The sequence below is a fragment of the Palaemon carinicauda genome, chromosome 19, assembly GCF_036898095.1.
Source record: "Palaemon carinicauda isolate YSFRI2023 chromosome 19, ASM3689809v2, whole genome shotgun sequence".
Taxonomy (NCBI): domain Eukaryota; kingdom Metazoa; phylum Arthropoda; class Malacostraca; order Decapoda; family Palaemonidae; genus Palaemon; species Palaemon carinicauda.
Genome location: NC_090743.1, coordinates 74,893,489 through 74,909,994, shown reverse-complemented (window position 1 = coordinate 74,909,994; position 16,506 = coordinate 74,893,489). Strand labels below are relative to the sequence as shown.

Here is a 16,506-nt window from a genome sequence, read left to right as displayed (position 1 = left end):
ACAAAACATTAATGGCCGTCAAGCGAGGATGGGAGCGGAGACATCCGTTCGCCATCCGAGCCAAAAGTAAAGTGGAGTTCACACTGTGTGTGCAAGCTACCCCTCCCTACCCCCCTGCTAACTAGAGGAGGGGTAGTAAACCCTCGTTAAAATTCTTATGGCTACGCCGAAGTAATTACCCCATGTAAATAGCGTGGTTTGTATTTCAGTTCCGGAACATATTTATTTTAATATTTTCCCTGTTTCCTTTCCTCACTGGGCTATTTTCCCTATTGGAGCCCCTTGGGTTTATAGTATCCTGCTTTTCCAACTAGGGTTGTAGCTTAGAAATTGATAATAATAATAATAATAATAATAATAATAATAATAATAATTATAAATAATAATAAACAATAATAATAATAATAATAAATAATAATAATAATAAATAATAATAATAATAATAATAATAATAATAATAATAATAATAATAATAATAATAGAGTAGAGTCTCACTCCATGGTGGGTGGAAGTCCAAAAACCAAATGGCTGGTGACTGATCTTTGCTTTACAAAACCTGTTTAGAGACACCTTGACATCTGGATTAACGGCAAGGGCAATCCATGCTAGGTGTAAGAATTTAGCAATGTGACTTAACCAGGTAAGAGTAACTTTGGAGTTAAACTTCACACTTAACCTAGACATTTTTACCAACGCCACCTCGCTTTGAGATTAGGGACATAAAAAAAAATATATACACATAATCAGGCTACACAAGGGATGATGGAACCCACCTGCATTTAGAGGAGGTCAGCTTGCAGAGTTCCTCGGATGCTGAGCCCCCTGAGAGGGGAGAATGAAATAGGAACTGGCCAGTCACTCACACATCCATTCTAGACTTACTCGCAGTTAACATTTGCCCTCAACCGACTGCTACTTGTCCCACATGTTTTGTGCACCCACCACAGGCCCAAAAGTAAAAGTATCTAGGTTCCTGTGGGTTATGTCTCGCAGGTAGTGGATGGTGAACACAGTTTACTGTTTCCACCTGCGACACAGAGAAATTCTTCTTGAACATCATGGACGTGCTGGTACCCCTGACAACCTGAACTAGGGGTCGACGACCGGAAGGAGAGGAGCCTGATTGTATGCCTCACACAACCATTGCTTAATCCAGACAGAGACTGAGTTCTTTGTTATCTTGACCATTCCTGTGCTCATGAAGAGCCCGCTGATCTGAGGGCAAGCTCTGGAGGTTCTTATAAGGGATGTCCTCAGTCCCCTTACAGGGTAGTGTAACAGCTGATCTGGGTCCTCTGTTATAGAACAGAGACTCTCAATCCAGAAGGGTCCGAATCTTGGATCTGTTAACTGCCGGATCCTTAGTCTTAGCCACTAACTCAGGGATGAAGTTGAGTGTTACTCGTCGCCATCCCCCTGAATTAATCCCAAATTTGTCATTTGTTCCGTAAGTAAAATATAAACCAACACTATTTATAGGGATAGACTGGCCCATTAGGAGGGTGCAAGTCCCTGCCAAACTGGCTTTTTGGCTTTGACCGGGGGATTCCCCTCTATGTGTGTTACCGCATAATAGGTGGAAACCCTACACCTTGCTAAAATGCTATGCTTAGTCTGCAGCATATACAAGCTGTGATTTTGTGATACTAGCAATGTGACTTTCAAGGTAAGAGTTCTTCTGAGTCATAGAAATTGTCTGAGGTCCCCAAGACATACCCAATAGCCCCCTCACCAGGGTATGAGGACGTAATAATATTGACACAATACCAGGTTACACAAGGGAACAATAGTTTACTTGCATCTGGTTGAGGTCAGCTTTACAGAGGACTCTATATGCTGATTTCCCAAGGAGAGGGAAAGATAAAAAAGAGAAAGAACCAGTCATTCTTATTCATTCACTCGGACTAAAACCGGGTATCCAATGCCCTCAACCTCCTGCTACTTGTCCATCAAGGAGCTTGAGGTGTTAAACCAGTTGTTGTGCAGCCACCACAGGACTGATTAAGAATGTATCAAGTCTCCTGTGGGTTACGTCTTGCAGGCAGTGGGCGGTGAAGATCAACTGACGCTTCCACACGTCTGCTTGTAGAACCTGCGCCACAAAGTAGTTTCGTTTGAAGGCCAGGTACATAGCAATGCCCCTGACGTTGTGTGCTCTGGGTCGACATGTCGGAATAGGATCATGATTTAGTGCGAGGTCAATGTCCTTACGAATCCAAGCAGAGATGGTGTTCTCTGTGATCCTCCTCGTGACCTTCCCCGTGCTGATGAAGCATGCTAGCGCACAAGGGCAAGCTGCTGACATTTTTTTGAGGTTGTACAGTCATACCTCTCGACACGAAAGAATCTGCTTACGAAATTTTCACTCAGTGAAACAAGATGCGAAGAATTTTACGACACATAATGAAAAATATTTTGCGCAATGAAATGAGGTACGGTACGAGAGCCCGACTGTCTCCGAGACTGATTTTAAAATTTGCACACCGCCAGCCCGTAAACATGCTACCAACCTCCCGTGCTCCCACTCCTGCTCTCCTATTGGTCAGCATCATCGGTACTTTATCCCATCATGCATCTACGCATTACCATTCCTCTTCCCTTTTCTTTCGGCAGCGGTATCGTACGCACTGATTTTGTGCTTGTGATTTTGCTTTTGTGACTACTGCACTATACCATGTTGTGATATTACATTACTTTATTAGCCATGGTTGCTGATGTGCAGGGAAAGAAGAGGATGATGCTTTCTATGAAGACGAAGATGGAAATAATCAAGAAATACGAGGCTGGCATGCGGTTAAGTGTGATCGTGAAGAAATATAACATTCGTAGATAATTTGTATTTTTCCTAACGATACAAACCTTAGCTATTTACATGGGGTAATTACTTTGGCGACAGCCGATGACGAGCCATAAGGTTTTAACGAGGGTTTCCTACCCCGCCGCTAGTTAGCGGGGGGGGTAGGGAGGTGTAGCTAGCTACCCATCCCCCCTCACACACACCGGTGATTGATTCACTTTACTTAGAGGTAGGACTTATCTTGGGAGACAGGGCTGGCGGGCACATAACTGTAAATAGCTAAGGTTTGTATCGTTAGGAAAAATACAAATTATCCACGAATTTGTCATTTGTTCCGTAACTGAATACAAACCACGCTATTTACATGGGGTGACTTAACCCTTAGGAAGGGAGGTAAGTCCCCTGCTATACTGGCTTTGGCTTGCCCGGGGGCCCCGAACCCGAATTCATAAAACAACTCAATAGTTGGGGCCCCTGCGCTTCGCAGACAGCTGAGGGGCTGCTGCGGCCTACGTAAGTCGTGTGTAAAGGTGAGCAGTGACATGTCCTAGGAAGTTGCCCTGGAGTTCTTTAGAAGGAAATCTAGGCTAGGACTTACCCAATACCACCTCGTCAGGATATGGGGACATGACAGTATTACTACTTAATACTAGGAACACAAGGAAGCATGGCTTACCTGCAGAGGTTCGAGGTCAGCTGTGCAAAGGACCCAGAATGCTGTTTTTCCCCAAGGGAGGAGAGGATGAAGAAAAGAAAAGGGCCAGACTGATCTTTTCATTCACACACACTAAAACCAGGTAACAATGCCCTCAACCCTCTGCTACTTGTCCAATTAGGAGCATGAGATTAGACCAGCTGTTGTGCAGCCACCACAGGGCCGATAGAAAACGTATCGAGCCTTCTGTGTGTCACGTCTTGCAGGTAGTGGGCCGTGAAGGTGGTCTGACGCTTCCACACCCCAGCTTGCAGGACCTGCGTCACCGAAAAGTTCTTCTTGAAGGCCAGGGATGTAGCTACGCCCCTGACATTATGCGACCTCGGGCGCCGTGACGGAGGAGGGTCAGAACTCAAGGCCAGGTGGATCACCTTGCGGATCCAGGCCGAGATGGTATTCCTGATGACCCTCCTCTTCGTTTCCACGGTGCTAACAAACAAGGCTCGCACCTGGGGGCGGACTGCAGCTGTTCTTTTAAGATACAACCTCAGACTCTTGACTGGGCACAGTAGGAGATGGTCAGGGTCATCTGTTACAGAACGAAGACTCGAGACCTGGAAACAGTCGAACCTAGGGTCCGGCACTCCCGTGTTCTGAGTCTTAGCAACAAACTCAGGGACGAAGCCGAACGTTACCTCCCCCCATCCCCTTGAATGGGCGACGTCGTAGGAGAGACCCTGCAGTTCGTTGACTCGCTTGGCCGAGGCCAAAGCTAGCCGGAACACCATCTTCCAGGTAAGGTGGCGATCAGAAGCCTGGCGTAATGGTTCGTAGGCAGGCCTCTTAAGAGACCTGAGGACCCGAACCACGTTCCAAGGAGGAGGTCTCACTTCCAACTGAGGGCAGGTAAGTTCGTAACTCCGTATGAGAAGAGACAGTTCCAGCGAGGAGGGAATGTCCATTCCTTTGAGCCTGAAGGCAAGACTTAAGGCTGAGCGATAGCCTTTCACTGCCGAGACTGAAAGTCGCATTTCTTCCCGCAGATACACAAGGAACTCCGCTATTGCTGGTAAAGTGGCATCGAGGGGAGAGATACCCCTTCCACGGCACCAACCACAGAAAACTCGCCACTTCGCCTGGTAGACTCCTGCGGATGACCTGCGCAGGTGGCCAGACATCTTTTCCACAACTTGTTGAGAAAATCCTCTCTCTTTGAGGAGATGCTGGATAGTCTCCAGGCGTGAAGTCGAAGCGAAGCTACGGCTTTGTGGAAGATATTGGAATGTGGTTGTTTGAGTAGCTCTTGACGTGGAGGGAGCTCCCTCGGGATCTCAGTGAGGAGCTGCAGAAGGTCCGGAAACAACTCTGCGTGATGCCATAGCGGAGCTATCAAAGTCATCGAGAGATTGACCGATGTTCTGGTCTTGTTGAGGACCCTCCTCATCAGACAAAATGGGGGAAAGGCGTACACGTCGACGTTGTCCCACCGTTGTTGGAAGGCATCTTGCCAGAGGGCCTTGGGGTCCGGGACTGGGGAGCAGTAGAGCGGAAGCTTGGTGTTCAACGCCGTAGCGAACAGGTCTACAGTCGGGGAACCCCACAAAGTCAGGACTTTGTTGGCTATCCGAGGATCCAAGACCACTCGATACTAACTATCTGCGTCGCTCTGCTCAGACTGTCGGCGAGCACATTCCTCTTGTCTGGAATGAAGCGAGCCGCAAGTGATATCGAGAGGACTTCGGACCATCTCAGGATCTCTACTGCAAGATGGGACAGCTGTTCCAAAAAGGTACCTCCCTGCTTGTTGATGTAAGCCACCACCGTGGTGTTGTCGCTCATCACCACCACGGAGTGGCTCGCCAGGACTTGGTGGAACTTTTGAAGGGCCAGGAAAACGGCCTTCATCTCCAGCAGGTTTATGTGAAGGTACTTTTCTGATTCTGACCACAGGCCTGAGGCCCTGTGGTTCAGAACGTGGGCACCCCACCCCTTGTTTGATGCGTCCGAAAACAGCATCAAATCCGGGGTAGAGACGAGAAGATCCACTCCCTTTCGCAGGTTCTCGTCTGCCACCCACCACCTGAGGTCCGCTCGTTCTGCAGATCCCATGGGGATCAGGATGTCCGGGAAGTCGAGTCCTTGACTCCACCGAGACTTCAGTTGCCACTGAAGGGATCTCATCCTGAGGCGACTGTTGGGGACGAGACGGGTCAGAGAGGAGAGGTGGCCGAGGAGACGAAGCCACGATTGGGCTGCGAGTTCTTCTCGATTGAGGAAAGGTTTCGCAACCTTCCTGAGCCTTGCTATCCTTTCGTCTGATGGGAAGGCTTTGTGGAGATTGGTGTCTATGATCATGCCTAGATATACCAGTTTCTGAGAGGGCTGCAGAGAGGACTTCTAGAGGTTTACCACGATCCCCAGATCCTGGCAAACTTCAAGGAGCTTGTCTCGGTGGCGAAGTAGGAATGCCTCCGAGTCTGCCAGGATCAGCCAGTCGTCCAGGTAACGAAGGAGACGGATGCCGATCCTGTGAGCCCACGATGAGATGATGGTGAAGACTCTGGTGAACACCTGAGGCGCTGTGGAGAGACCGAAACACAACACCTTGAACTGGTAGATCTTGTTGTCTAGGCAAAATCTCAGGTACTTCCTTGAAGACGGATGGATTGGGATCTGGAAGTACGCGTCTTTCAGATCCAGTGTGCACATGAAGTCTCGTGGTCTCACTGCAAGTCTGACCGTGTCTGCCGTCTCCATACTGAACGGAGTCTGCTTGACAAACCCGTTCAGTGTCGAGAGGTCGATGACTGGTCTCCAGCCTCAAGACGCCTTTCTAACAAGAAAGAGTCGACTGTAGAAGCCTGGTGACCCGTCCACGACCTCCTGGAGAGCGTCCTTCTCCAACATGGTCTGGACTTCGGCCCGAAGGGCCTGCCCTTTTGCCGATTCCATGGCAAAAGAGCTCAACGACACTGGATTCGCTGTCAGGGGAGAGAGACATGCTGTGAACGGGACGCAATACCCTAGGGATATCACGGAGACCGTCCAGGCATCTGCCCCGAGTTGCTGTCACCTTGCTGCGCAACTCTGCAGGCATCCCCCCACTGGTGGACACGCAGGGGGATTGCCAACCCTAGCGCTTCCGGCCTCGGCCGGAGCCTCTACGGTTCTTGCCTCCCCTGGAGGACTTCTTTCCCCTCCTGCCCTTGGCAGGAAAGGGCTTAGACACCTTGGGCTTCACTGCTACGGTAGTCTTCTTCGTATCCTTGACGGGACGGGGCTGCTGAACCGCCGGAGGCTTATAGGGCCTCGATGTCAGGGCCCTATGGATGCGGGAATCCTGGTTGGATTTCCTCCACCTCTTGGCAGAGAGCTCCACGTCCTTAGGCTCAAACAAGCTCTTACCGAGGACGGAAGAGTGTCTGAGCCTCCTCGACTCGGCGCTGGGAACCTTAAGGTGGAACCTCTCGGGAACAGCGTCCCTGCGTTTGAGGATCGTGTTGGCCCACAAGCTCGAGACTTGGTAGGACAGGAACTCGATGGTCCGTGTGCCCGAGAGGAGAAAGGTTTCCAGCGCTTTCCTGGTGCTTTCCTTGGAAAGATCCTCGAACCGCACCAGGATGCCCAGAGACCCCAGCCAGATGCCGAGCCATGAAGTGGCCTGCTTGGCGTACTTGATGACCTTTTCCTGGCTCTGGATCTCAGAGGCTGAGAAGGATACGTGCCGGTTGGAGAGCCTCTCAAGAGGGACTCCCCCTGTGAGTCCTTCCACAGAGTGATGTAAGGGAAGGCTCAGCGAAGACTCCTCGAGGATTTCAAAGTACCTCCTCTGATGGACACGAGGAGGAGGGAGGAGCTTATTCCCGGCACTGGATCTGCTGGAGGAGGCAAGCTCCGCGAGCTGGCCCTCGATCTTGTCTCTGGCGCTCTTCATCCCTTGGGACCAGGGCAATGCTGCGCTGGCTCTAGAGGGCTTCTGAGTGCCGTAGACGCGATCCAGGACCGTGTCATTACCTTCACGAGGTGGGACCTCAGGGTCTGGAATCCCATTAAGGTTCCTCATGAGAGTCAGGACTTGCCAGAACGCGTGTTCTGACTCCTGGTGCTCCCCTCCTGTTAGACTTGCAGCGAAGTCTCCGGACCCCAGAGGCTCTTCCTGGGGAGAAACGTGGGCATCCTCTACGGCTCTGGGCTGTTCCTGTCTGATCCTAGTAGACAATTTGGGAATCATCTTAGAGTCCTTAGGTTCCCTCCTGGGAGGGATGCAGGACTCTAGAAGCGATGGGGGCAAGTCCTTCTCCACCTCGGGACGAGGAGACCTGTCGGGAAGAGGAGGAACATCCACCATTGGTGCGATGGGGGAGTATTCCTGCTCAACCGACTCCCCTGAGGAGGGGTAATCCTCCTCCGCAGGGGAGGGCGAGAAGGTCTGAGGGGGAGTAGGATCCTTGCGCAAGGATCTACGCGGGGACAGCACACGCCTCGGAGGAGGATCCACGGGAGAGACTCCTCTCTTCCTCTTCAGGGTTCACCTGCAGGGCTGTAAGAGAAGAATCCCTAGAACTGTCCGAGGAGCGTTACCCATCTGGCGAGCGCGCTGGTCTGCGCTTGCGGGGAGGAGAATGCGACAAGGAAGAAACCGCCTGTCGGTGATCGCGCTGGGGCTTGTGTGACGGGCCTAGATCAGGGTCGCGCGCGAGAGGAGGGCGCGAAGCTGCAAAATCGCGCGTGCGAGTACCCGCGTGGGCGGGGGAGGGCGAGGGGACGCGATGGCGTGCAGGAGGATGGTCAGGAGCGATGGCGGGCAGGAGGATAGTCAGGAGCGATGGCGACAGAGCGGGAGCCTGGCCGCGGGGGCGCACGTCAGCCTGAGCGGGAACATGCCCGCGAGCGCGAGTGGGCGATGGTGTGGGCGTGCGGCGATCAGGAGCTGGAACAGGAGGAGGCCGAACGCGCGAGCGCGCAGCGACCTAGTGCGGTCCCGGAGGCCGTGCGATAACAGGAGCGCCCGAGCGGGTGTCCGGTAGGACTGGCCGAGGGCGCGATAGCGCGGGAGCAGGGTCGCGAGCGACCTGGGAACGAGAGGTTTGCTGACGGTCTGGACGGACCGGTTTACTCGCCTGTGTAAGCGCTAGTTGCGCTGGCGATCGTGGACGCACATAGCGCGCATCAGGAACAGGTCGCACCGGGGTTCGCTGCTTCGGAGGTCCCGTGGTGTGAGCCGCGTGAGGGCGCTCTGGAGTTAGTTGCGCCACTACCGCTGTCTTAAAGACAGGCACGGGGCGTGAAGCAGGAACAGGGCGCGATTTGGGCGCGTCGGGCGCGATCGTATCTGTAGTAGATTCGCGATGTTCCAGAGGCGGCCGTGAGCGCCCGTGCGCTGACTTGGCAACCTCTGGGGCGACGAGCTGAGTCGTCGCGACGTGTGGTCGCGTTGGTGCTGAAACAGGAACTGCGCGCGGGCGTGTATCGCGAACCTCTCGCGTATCGCGAGCCTCCCTTATATCGCGAACCTCCTTAGGTGGGCGCAATGGGTCCAAAGCGACACGTGGGCTCGTTGGGGTGCGCTTGAGCGCTGGAGCTGGAATCGCGCGGGGATGCGTATCGCGTCTCTCCCCCGCAAGGCGCAACGAGTCCGTGGGAACCTGTGGGCGCCTGTGCGCCAACTCAGGAACCTCCTGGATCGCGCGCGATGAAACAGGAACAGGGGGCCGGCGAGGTGCCGCAGGGCGCGTGAGCACTGGAGGCCGCTGGGGCACCGGTGGACGCGTAGGCGCCATATCAGGAACTGGACGCAAGTGTGCAGTAGAGCGCGGCGGCACTATAACAGGAACAGGGCGCGTCTGCGCATTTGGGCGCTTGCCCGCTACTTCAGGAACTGCTGGAGGGCGACGGGGCGCCGATGTGCGTGGGCGCGTAGGGGAACCCTGGCGAGCAACAGGAACAGTGGCGCGAACGCCTAAGGGTGAGCGCTGAGGCGCTTTGTCAGGAACGTCAGGAACAACAGCAGCAGGGTGCGCAGGCGGAGCCTTACGCTTAGGGGCGAGCGGCGCAGTTGCGCGCTCAAGTCCCTGAGACCCCGAAGGGTCTTAAGGCCCCGAAGGGTCAGGAGGATGCGCAGTGGCAGTCTCCGGCGCGTCAGCAGCTTTAGATGTCAATGGTTGAGGCGACAGCTCACATTGTCCCGAAAGACGATCATCCTCCGACGGGGATCGCGAACGATCCCTGGAGAGGTCAAGGTTGGTAGCAGGCAGGTCAGGAGAACGGCGAGTCGTCTCCTCCGCAGAGGACTGTGGTGACGATGAGCCGAAGAGGCGCCTCTTAACCCCTTTGAAGGGGGAAGGAAGGCCTCTACGGCGAAGGGGAGGGGCCGTGGGATCAGCAGGCTGATCATCAATAGGCCTCCGAAGAGGCGTCTCTACCAGAGAACTCCCCCGAGAGGGGGTCTCAACTGAAGGAGAGACCATGGGACCAAGCTCCTCCCTCGAAGTATGTTCGGAGGGGGAGACAGAGCCTTCTGCTACCGCAGCCACAGGAACGGGAGTTTGGCCAGACCCACGGGATGTTTCCAACACAACAACGTCAACCACAGACAGAGGATCTATGTCCGCTGAGGTTGACGATTGTTCGGCAGCCGCACCCCGTTTGATCATACCAAACAAGGCTTCCTTGGAGGGCGAACCCTGAAGCCACAAGGAAGCCCAAAGCTAAAAAAGGTCATTGTTAGAAACAAATACCTCCTTCGAGGGGGGAGGGGCAGCTGCCTCGCTATGATAGGCAACGACCTCTCCCTCACCACGGGATCGGTTAATGTCATCAACATTACAGTCTACGTTACCACTCGCCGGCCTCTCGGAAGAGGCCGCCCGAGCAGGAGCTTCGGAGGAAGAATGGGCGGCGGAAGAAGAAGACTTAGGCTTTTCTCTCTTCCGAGAGACCTCGGAAGGAGAAATATGACAAATTCGGAGATAATTTGATTTTTTCCTAACCATACAAACCTTAGCTATTTACATTGGGTATTACTTTTGGCGTTGCTGAAATGACTAGCCATTAGATTTTAACGAGGGTTTCCTACCCCGCGCTAGTTAGCAGGGGTAGGGGGAGGGGTTGCTTACTACCCCTTCTTTCCTCACACACCGGTGAAATGCCTCACTTCACTTATAGGTAGGACTTGACTTGGAGGACAGGGCTGGCGGGCAAATATATGTAAATAACTAAGGTTTGTATGGTTAGGAAAAATACAAATTATCTCCGAATTTGTCATTTGTTCCGTAACCGAAATACAAACCACGCTATTTACATAGGGTGACTTACCCCTTAGGAAGGGTGGAAAGTCCCCAGCCATGCTGACTTTGGCTTTACCCGGGGACTCAGAATCCGAGTTAGTCGCACTCGAGAAAAGGAGTCCCTGCACCTCACAAGTTCCTTGCTCCGCAAGGAAACGTGTGGCCTACATAAGCTTGTGTGTGAAGGAAGAAAGTGTGACCCGTCCTAGGCAGTTGACCTGGAGTTCCAGCAGGAACTCTGGGTTAGGACGTTCAAAATACCACCTCGTCAGGGTATGGGGGACGCGACAGTATTGACTCAATACTCGGAACACAAGGAAGCATGGTTTACCTGCAGAGGTTTGAGGTCAGCTATGCAGAGACTAGGATGCTGCTTCCCCAGTAGTGGGGACGATGAAGAAAGAAGTAAGGGCCAGACATACTTCTTTCGTTCATGCAGACTAAAACCTGATAACAATGCCCTCAACCTTCTGCTACCTGTCCAAAAAGGAGCCTGAGGTTAGACCAGCTGTTATGTAGCCACCACAGAGCGATAGAAACATATCGAAACTCCTGTGGGTCACGTCCTGCAGGAAGCCGGCTGCGAAGGTCATTAGACGCTTCCAGACCCCAGCTTGTAGCACCTGCATCACAGAGTAGTTCTACTCGAAGGCGATGGACGTTGCGATGTATCCGACATCGTGCTGTAGGGCGACGTGACAGGGGAGGGTCTGGATTCAGGTTGAGATGAATGTCCTTGAGTCCGAGCTGAAGAGGTATACTGGTGACTCTCCCGTGTCCTCCCTGTGCTCCCAACCCGGCTGCACGTGAGGACAAACTGCTGCTGTTCTCAAAGATAACCCCTCGATTCCTTTACTGGCAAGAAGAAGGTTTGGGTCATCTGATACAGAATGGAGACTCAAAATCTTGAAGGAGTCAGACCGAAGGCCCGGGACTCAAAGATTCTAGGTCTAGAAAACAACTCAGGAGTGAACCTGAATGTTGCCTTCCCCTATTCTCTTGAAAGAGCGGAGTCGTACGAGACCATGAAGATTGCTTACACACTGGCCGAGGCCAGAGTGAGCATGAGCATCGTCCCCCAAGACGGAATACGATCAGAGGCCTGACGTAATGTTCCTTGAGAAGATCTCTTAAGGGACTAAAGAGTCCGAACTATGCTCCATGGAGGAGGTCTCACTCCGACTGGGGGCAGGGACGTCCGCAGCTTCGCATGAGCGAAGAAAGGTCCAGCGGGAAGGAAAAAGTCTATTCCTTTCAGCCTGAAGGCCAGGGAAAGGCTGAGCGACAGGCTTCACTGCCGAGAGCGGAAAAGAGTTTCCTCCCACCAAAAAGCAATAACTCCGTTATTGCTGGAGAAGAGGCCTCAAGGGAAGAGGTATCTCTCCCACGACACCAACCACAGAAGACTCCCCACTTCGCCTGGTAGACCCCTGCGGATGACTATCGCAGGTGACGCGACCTCCGATCCACAACTGTAGCGGGTTGTCTCTTCTTGAGGAGGCGGCGTAGTGTCTCCAGCCGTGAAGCCGAAGCGATGCAACGGCTCGTGAAAGATGTTGTAGTGTGGTTGTTTGAGTAGCCTGTGCCGTGGAAGAAGCTCTCCCAGGAGTTCCATCAGGGGAAGCAGAGGGTCCGGGAACCGTTCTGCGTATAGTCACAGTGGAGCTCTCAGGGCCATCGAAAGGTTGACAGACAACCTGGTCTTGTTGAGACCCATTCTCAACAGACAACAATGGTGGGAAGACGCAGGCGTCGATGTTGTCCCACCGTCACCGGAAAGCATCTTGCCAAAGAGTCTTGGGGTCTGAGACTGGGGGGAAGAACAGCGGAAGCTTGAAGTTCCAGGCTGTCGCGATCAAGTCCCCCAGGCCAGGACTTGCTGGTTACTATAGGCCAAAGACCCCCAGGTACTCTCTATCTGCGAGGCTCTGCTCAGATAGTCGGAGAGAACATTCATCTGCCCGGAATGAGCGAGCCGATAGTGGTATTGAGAGGACCTCGGATCATCTCAGTATCTCTACTACAAGATGCGAAGGTATGAAAATGCGTCCCTTGCTGGTTGGAATACGCCAGTACCATGAAGTCGTCGCACATGGAGCGACTCGGCAGAAACTGTAGGATCCGTAGAGGGGCCAGACTACGGCCCCTAAGCCTGCCTGAATGATGGGGAGGTATCCTTCAGGTCCTGACCATAGGCCTGAACTGGAACATATCCCCCCCCCTTTTTTTTTTGACGAGTCCGAGAACAGCATCAAAATGTGGGGAAAGGACAAGAATATCCACTCCCATCAAGAGGTTCCATAGGTCAACCCCCATTGCAGATCTAAACGTTCCGCTGGTCCCATAGGGGCCAGAAAGTCCGGTTAATTGTTGCTTTGATACCACCGGAACTTGGGCCGCCCCATAGGGAACTTATCCTGAGGCGACCGTTCGGGACTTTAGACGGGTCAATGAGGAAAAGAGACCCAGGAAACGTTCCAAGGTAGGGCTGAGAGCTCTGCTTGACTGAGAACAGGTACTGCAACTCTCCTCAGCCTTGCCACAGTCAACTGAAGGGAAGGCTCGGAGAAGGAGGCAACAGCATCTGGTGTTCCCAGGCGGTCACCCATCCAAGTACTGACCAGACACAACGTTGCTTAACTTCGATGATCAGACAAGAAGCGGTGTTTCCAACGTGGTATGGCCGTTGACTCAATATCATGGCTAGATACTCCAGATGTTGAGGCCGAAGTAGGGAAGGCTCCTAGTAAATTATCATGATCCCTCCCTCTTGGTAAAGACTCGGAAGCTTGTCCCGGCGTTGAAGAAGGTCGAACCCGAGCCTACCGGAGTTGACCAGACCTCCAAAAGGCGAAGGAGGCGGAAGCCTGATCCTGAGCGGCCATGAGGAAAGCAGGGAGAGTTCTTTGGGAAAAAACCTGCGATGCCGCGGCGGGATAGCCACACTGCATCTTAAGCACGAACACCTGTAGTCTAGGCTGAATTCCAAGAGCTTCCTGGAAGATGGATGGAATGGAAACTGGAAGTACCCATCCTTCCGATCCAGGGCCTAAGGAGCCCTGCAGCCTCGTTATCAGTCTGATCGACTCTGCTGTTCCACGCTGGACGAAGTTTGTTCGACAAACTTGATCAGAGCTGAGAGGTTGACGACGGAACTCCCGTCTCAGATCCTCTCCTACGAGAAAGGATCGACCGAAGAAGCCGGGGGGGAAGCCGTCGACGACCCTATGGAGGACCTTCTCCTAAGGCATGGATCCTTCTGCCCAAATGGGCAAAACTCTTGCCGACCCCATGGCATAGAGGTTCAGTTACACTGGATTCGCTGACAGAGACGGAGAGATGGTAAGAGCGAGGCGCGATATCCTTGGCTGATCACGGAGATCGTGCAGGAATCGGCATCGGGAAGCTGTTATCCGGATGAGTAACCTTAGGCATCCCCCCAGCGTGAGACCTGCAAGGGGGGTTGCCAATCCTAGAGTTTGTGAACTCATCCACTCCCTCTAGGATTATGCCTCCCCGGGAGAGCCTCCCATGCTACCTGTCCCTGACAGGAGGGGACCACTATTGTACACCTTGTCTTAGCTGCCGTAGCCGGTCCGATAACTTAGGCCGACGAGGCTGAAAGAAGAGGCGTTGGAGGCCTGCAGGGTCTGGAAGAAAGCGCCTTGGAGCAGTGAAAACGGAAGTCGGCTTCCTCCGCACAACAGCTGTCCATGTCTCTGTCCTTAGGCTCAAACAAGCTCTTCCAAAGGATGGAAGAGTGTTTGAGCTTGCTGACATCCACGGATGAGACACCCGAGGGGAAGCCCTCGGTCACTGTGTCTAGATGCTCCAACATCGAGTTTGCCCGCAAGTTCGAAACTTGGCGACGGAACGCAAAGGAGCTTGAGCCTGAGAGGAGGAAAGTACCTATGATCTTCCTGGAGCTTCCTTGTACAAAACCTCGGGTCGCAACCGAGGAGGGAAAGGACCTGGTAAGCCCCTTCCAAGGGATGAAGAAAAGGAAGGGCTAAACCAGTCACCCCTTGCCCGACGGAGAAATCTCGAAAGGAAAACTCCCTGGCACGACCCTTCCAGGGAATGACGAGGAGGAAGGGCTAACCCAGGTTCTGGAAAGAAAAATGTTGTCCAGACCTCTCTAAAGATTCTTCCTGCTCTTGCACGTGCCATGCTCTGCGTTTATGGGGTGAAGACCGTGTTCTGGAAATACGCGCTCCAGAAAACTCGCCAGGCTGGCCGTGTTGCGAAACCCCGACGGGAATCGCGGTCGCAATCGCCCTGGCGCTCGCGCGATGGTAAATCAATGGTTCGCGTGTGGCCAAAAGTGGAAGCGCTAGTGCGCGGGCACGCAGGAGCGCGGACGAAAGTGCGCGAGGGAGCGCAGAAGGAGGGCGAGCGTGGTTGGAAGGGCGAGAGCTGGCGGTCGGAATCCGATAGTTCACAGACGAGCGATGACCCGTAGGCAAGCAATGGCTACTGCAGGAATCAAGACAGCGCTCGCGCGATGGAACACCGTCGGTTCACGCGATGGAACACCGTTGATTCGCGCAATGGAACACCATCGGTTTGCACGCGAGCGAACATTGGAGCGCATGTGCACGGGTGCGCATGCGCGTAGGCGCGCGGGCACGTGGGCGTGCGGGCGAGCGCAGGCGGTCGGGAGACCGATGGCGCGTAGGCGGGCGATGGCGCGACTTGGCGAGCGATGGCCCGTCGGCGAGTGAAGGCGCGTCGGCAAGCGATGGCGCGTCGGCAAGCGATGGCGCGTCGGCAAGCGATGGCACGTCGGCAAGCGATGACGCGTCGGCAAGCGACGGCGCGTTGGCAAGCGGTGGTGCGTTGACAAAACGCTAGCGCGCAGGCGAAGAATCGCGCAGGAGATCGCTGATGTGTAAGAGACTAGGGATGATTAGCGCACATCGCGCTAATCAGAAGGCGCGCAGGTGCATCAGGAAGGTGAGCGCCGATGCGAGCTGTCAATCAGGCGATCCTGGACGGTCAGGAAAAACCGTTGGCACCCATTGGTGCGTGGCAGGAAAGGGCGCGCAGATGTGTGCTGGCGATTGAAGAAAGCTGGCGCACAGAAGGACAGAAGTAAAGGTGAGCGCTGGCGAGCAGGAGGAAGATCTATGGCAAGACTCAGCTACCGGAGATCATGGTCCACAGCAGGCGAGCGCTAGATCGCTACTAATGGTGTCCAGGGGACCTGTAACGAGTGGAAGATCGATGGTGATCGTTGACGCGCAGGAGATCGCTGACGAGCAGGCAAACGTTGACACGTCTGTGGTCGCTGGCGAGCAGAAGGGCGACGCGTGAAAACCTGTGCGTAGAAGAAGAGTCCTTGTCCAAGACCTGAACCGAAGTTCTAGGTTGCGCAGGCGAACGTGGGCGCACAGGGCGCGTAGGAACTGGAAGCGTAGGTGCGCTCTGACGGGCAGGAGATCTAGAGCGCTCAGGAGACTGATGGTGCTCAGGGCGCACAACAGGAACAGCAGGATGTTCGGAGTCCTCAGAAGAGCGCTGGTGAGCAGGTGGGGCGACGATCATCAGGAGAGCGATGACGAACAGGAGAGAGCTGGCGAACAGGAGAGCGCTAGCGATCAGGAAAACGCTGATGAGCAGGAAAGCGCCTGTGCGCTAACACTGCAGAAGGGCGCGCAGGGGAACCCTGACACGCAAGGGAAGCACCCCCCCGGGAGAGACAACCCTTTGCCCCGAAGGGGCCGTTGCCCGTCGGATGACAAGGTCAGACTGCTGCCCATCAGCAC

At 54.0% G+C, this 16,506-nt stretch overlaps 1 protein-coding gene and 1 pseudogene across 12 annotated transcripts in view; both read right to left on the bottom strand.

Moving 5' to 3' along the window:
* Window positions 1–16,506, bottom strand: part of LOC137658678 (zinc finger protein ZFP2-like) — a 196,301-nt gene that overhangs the window by 137,133 nt on the left and 42,662 nt on the right. The window lies entirely within an intron of this gene.
* LOC137659333 (5S ribosomal RNA) lies at window positions 13,311–13,429 on the bottom strand (annotated as a pseudogene).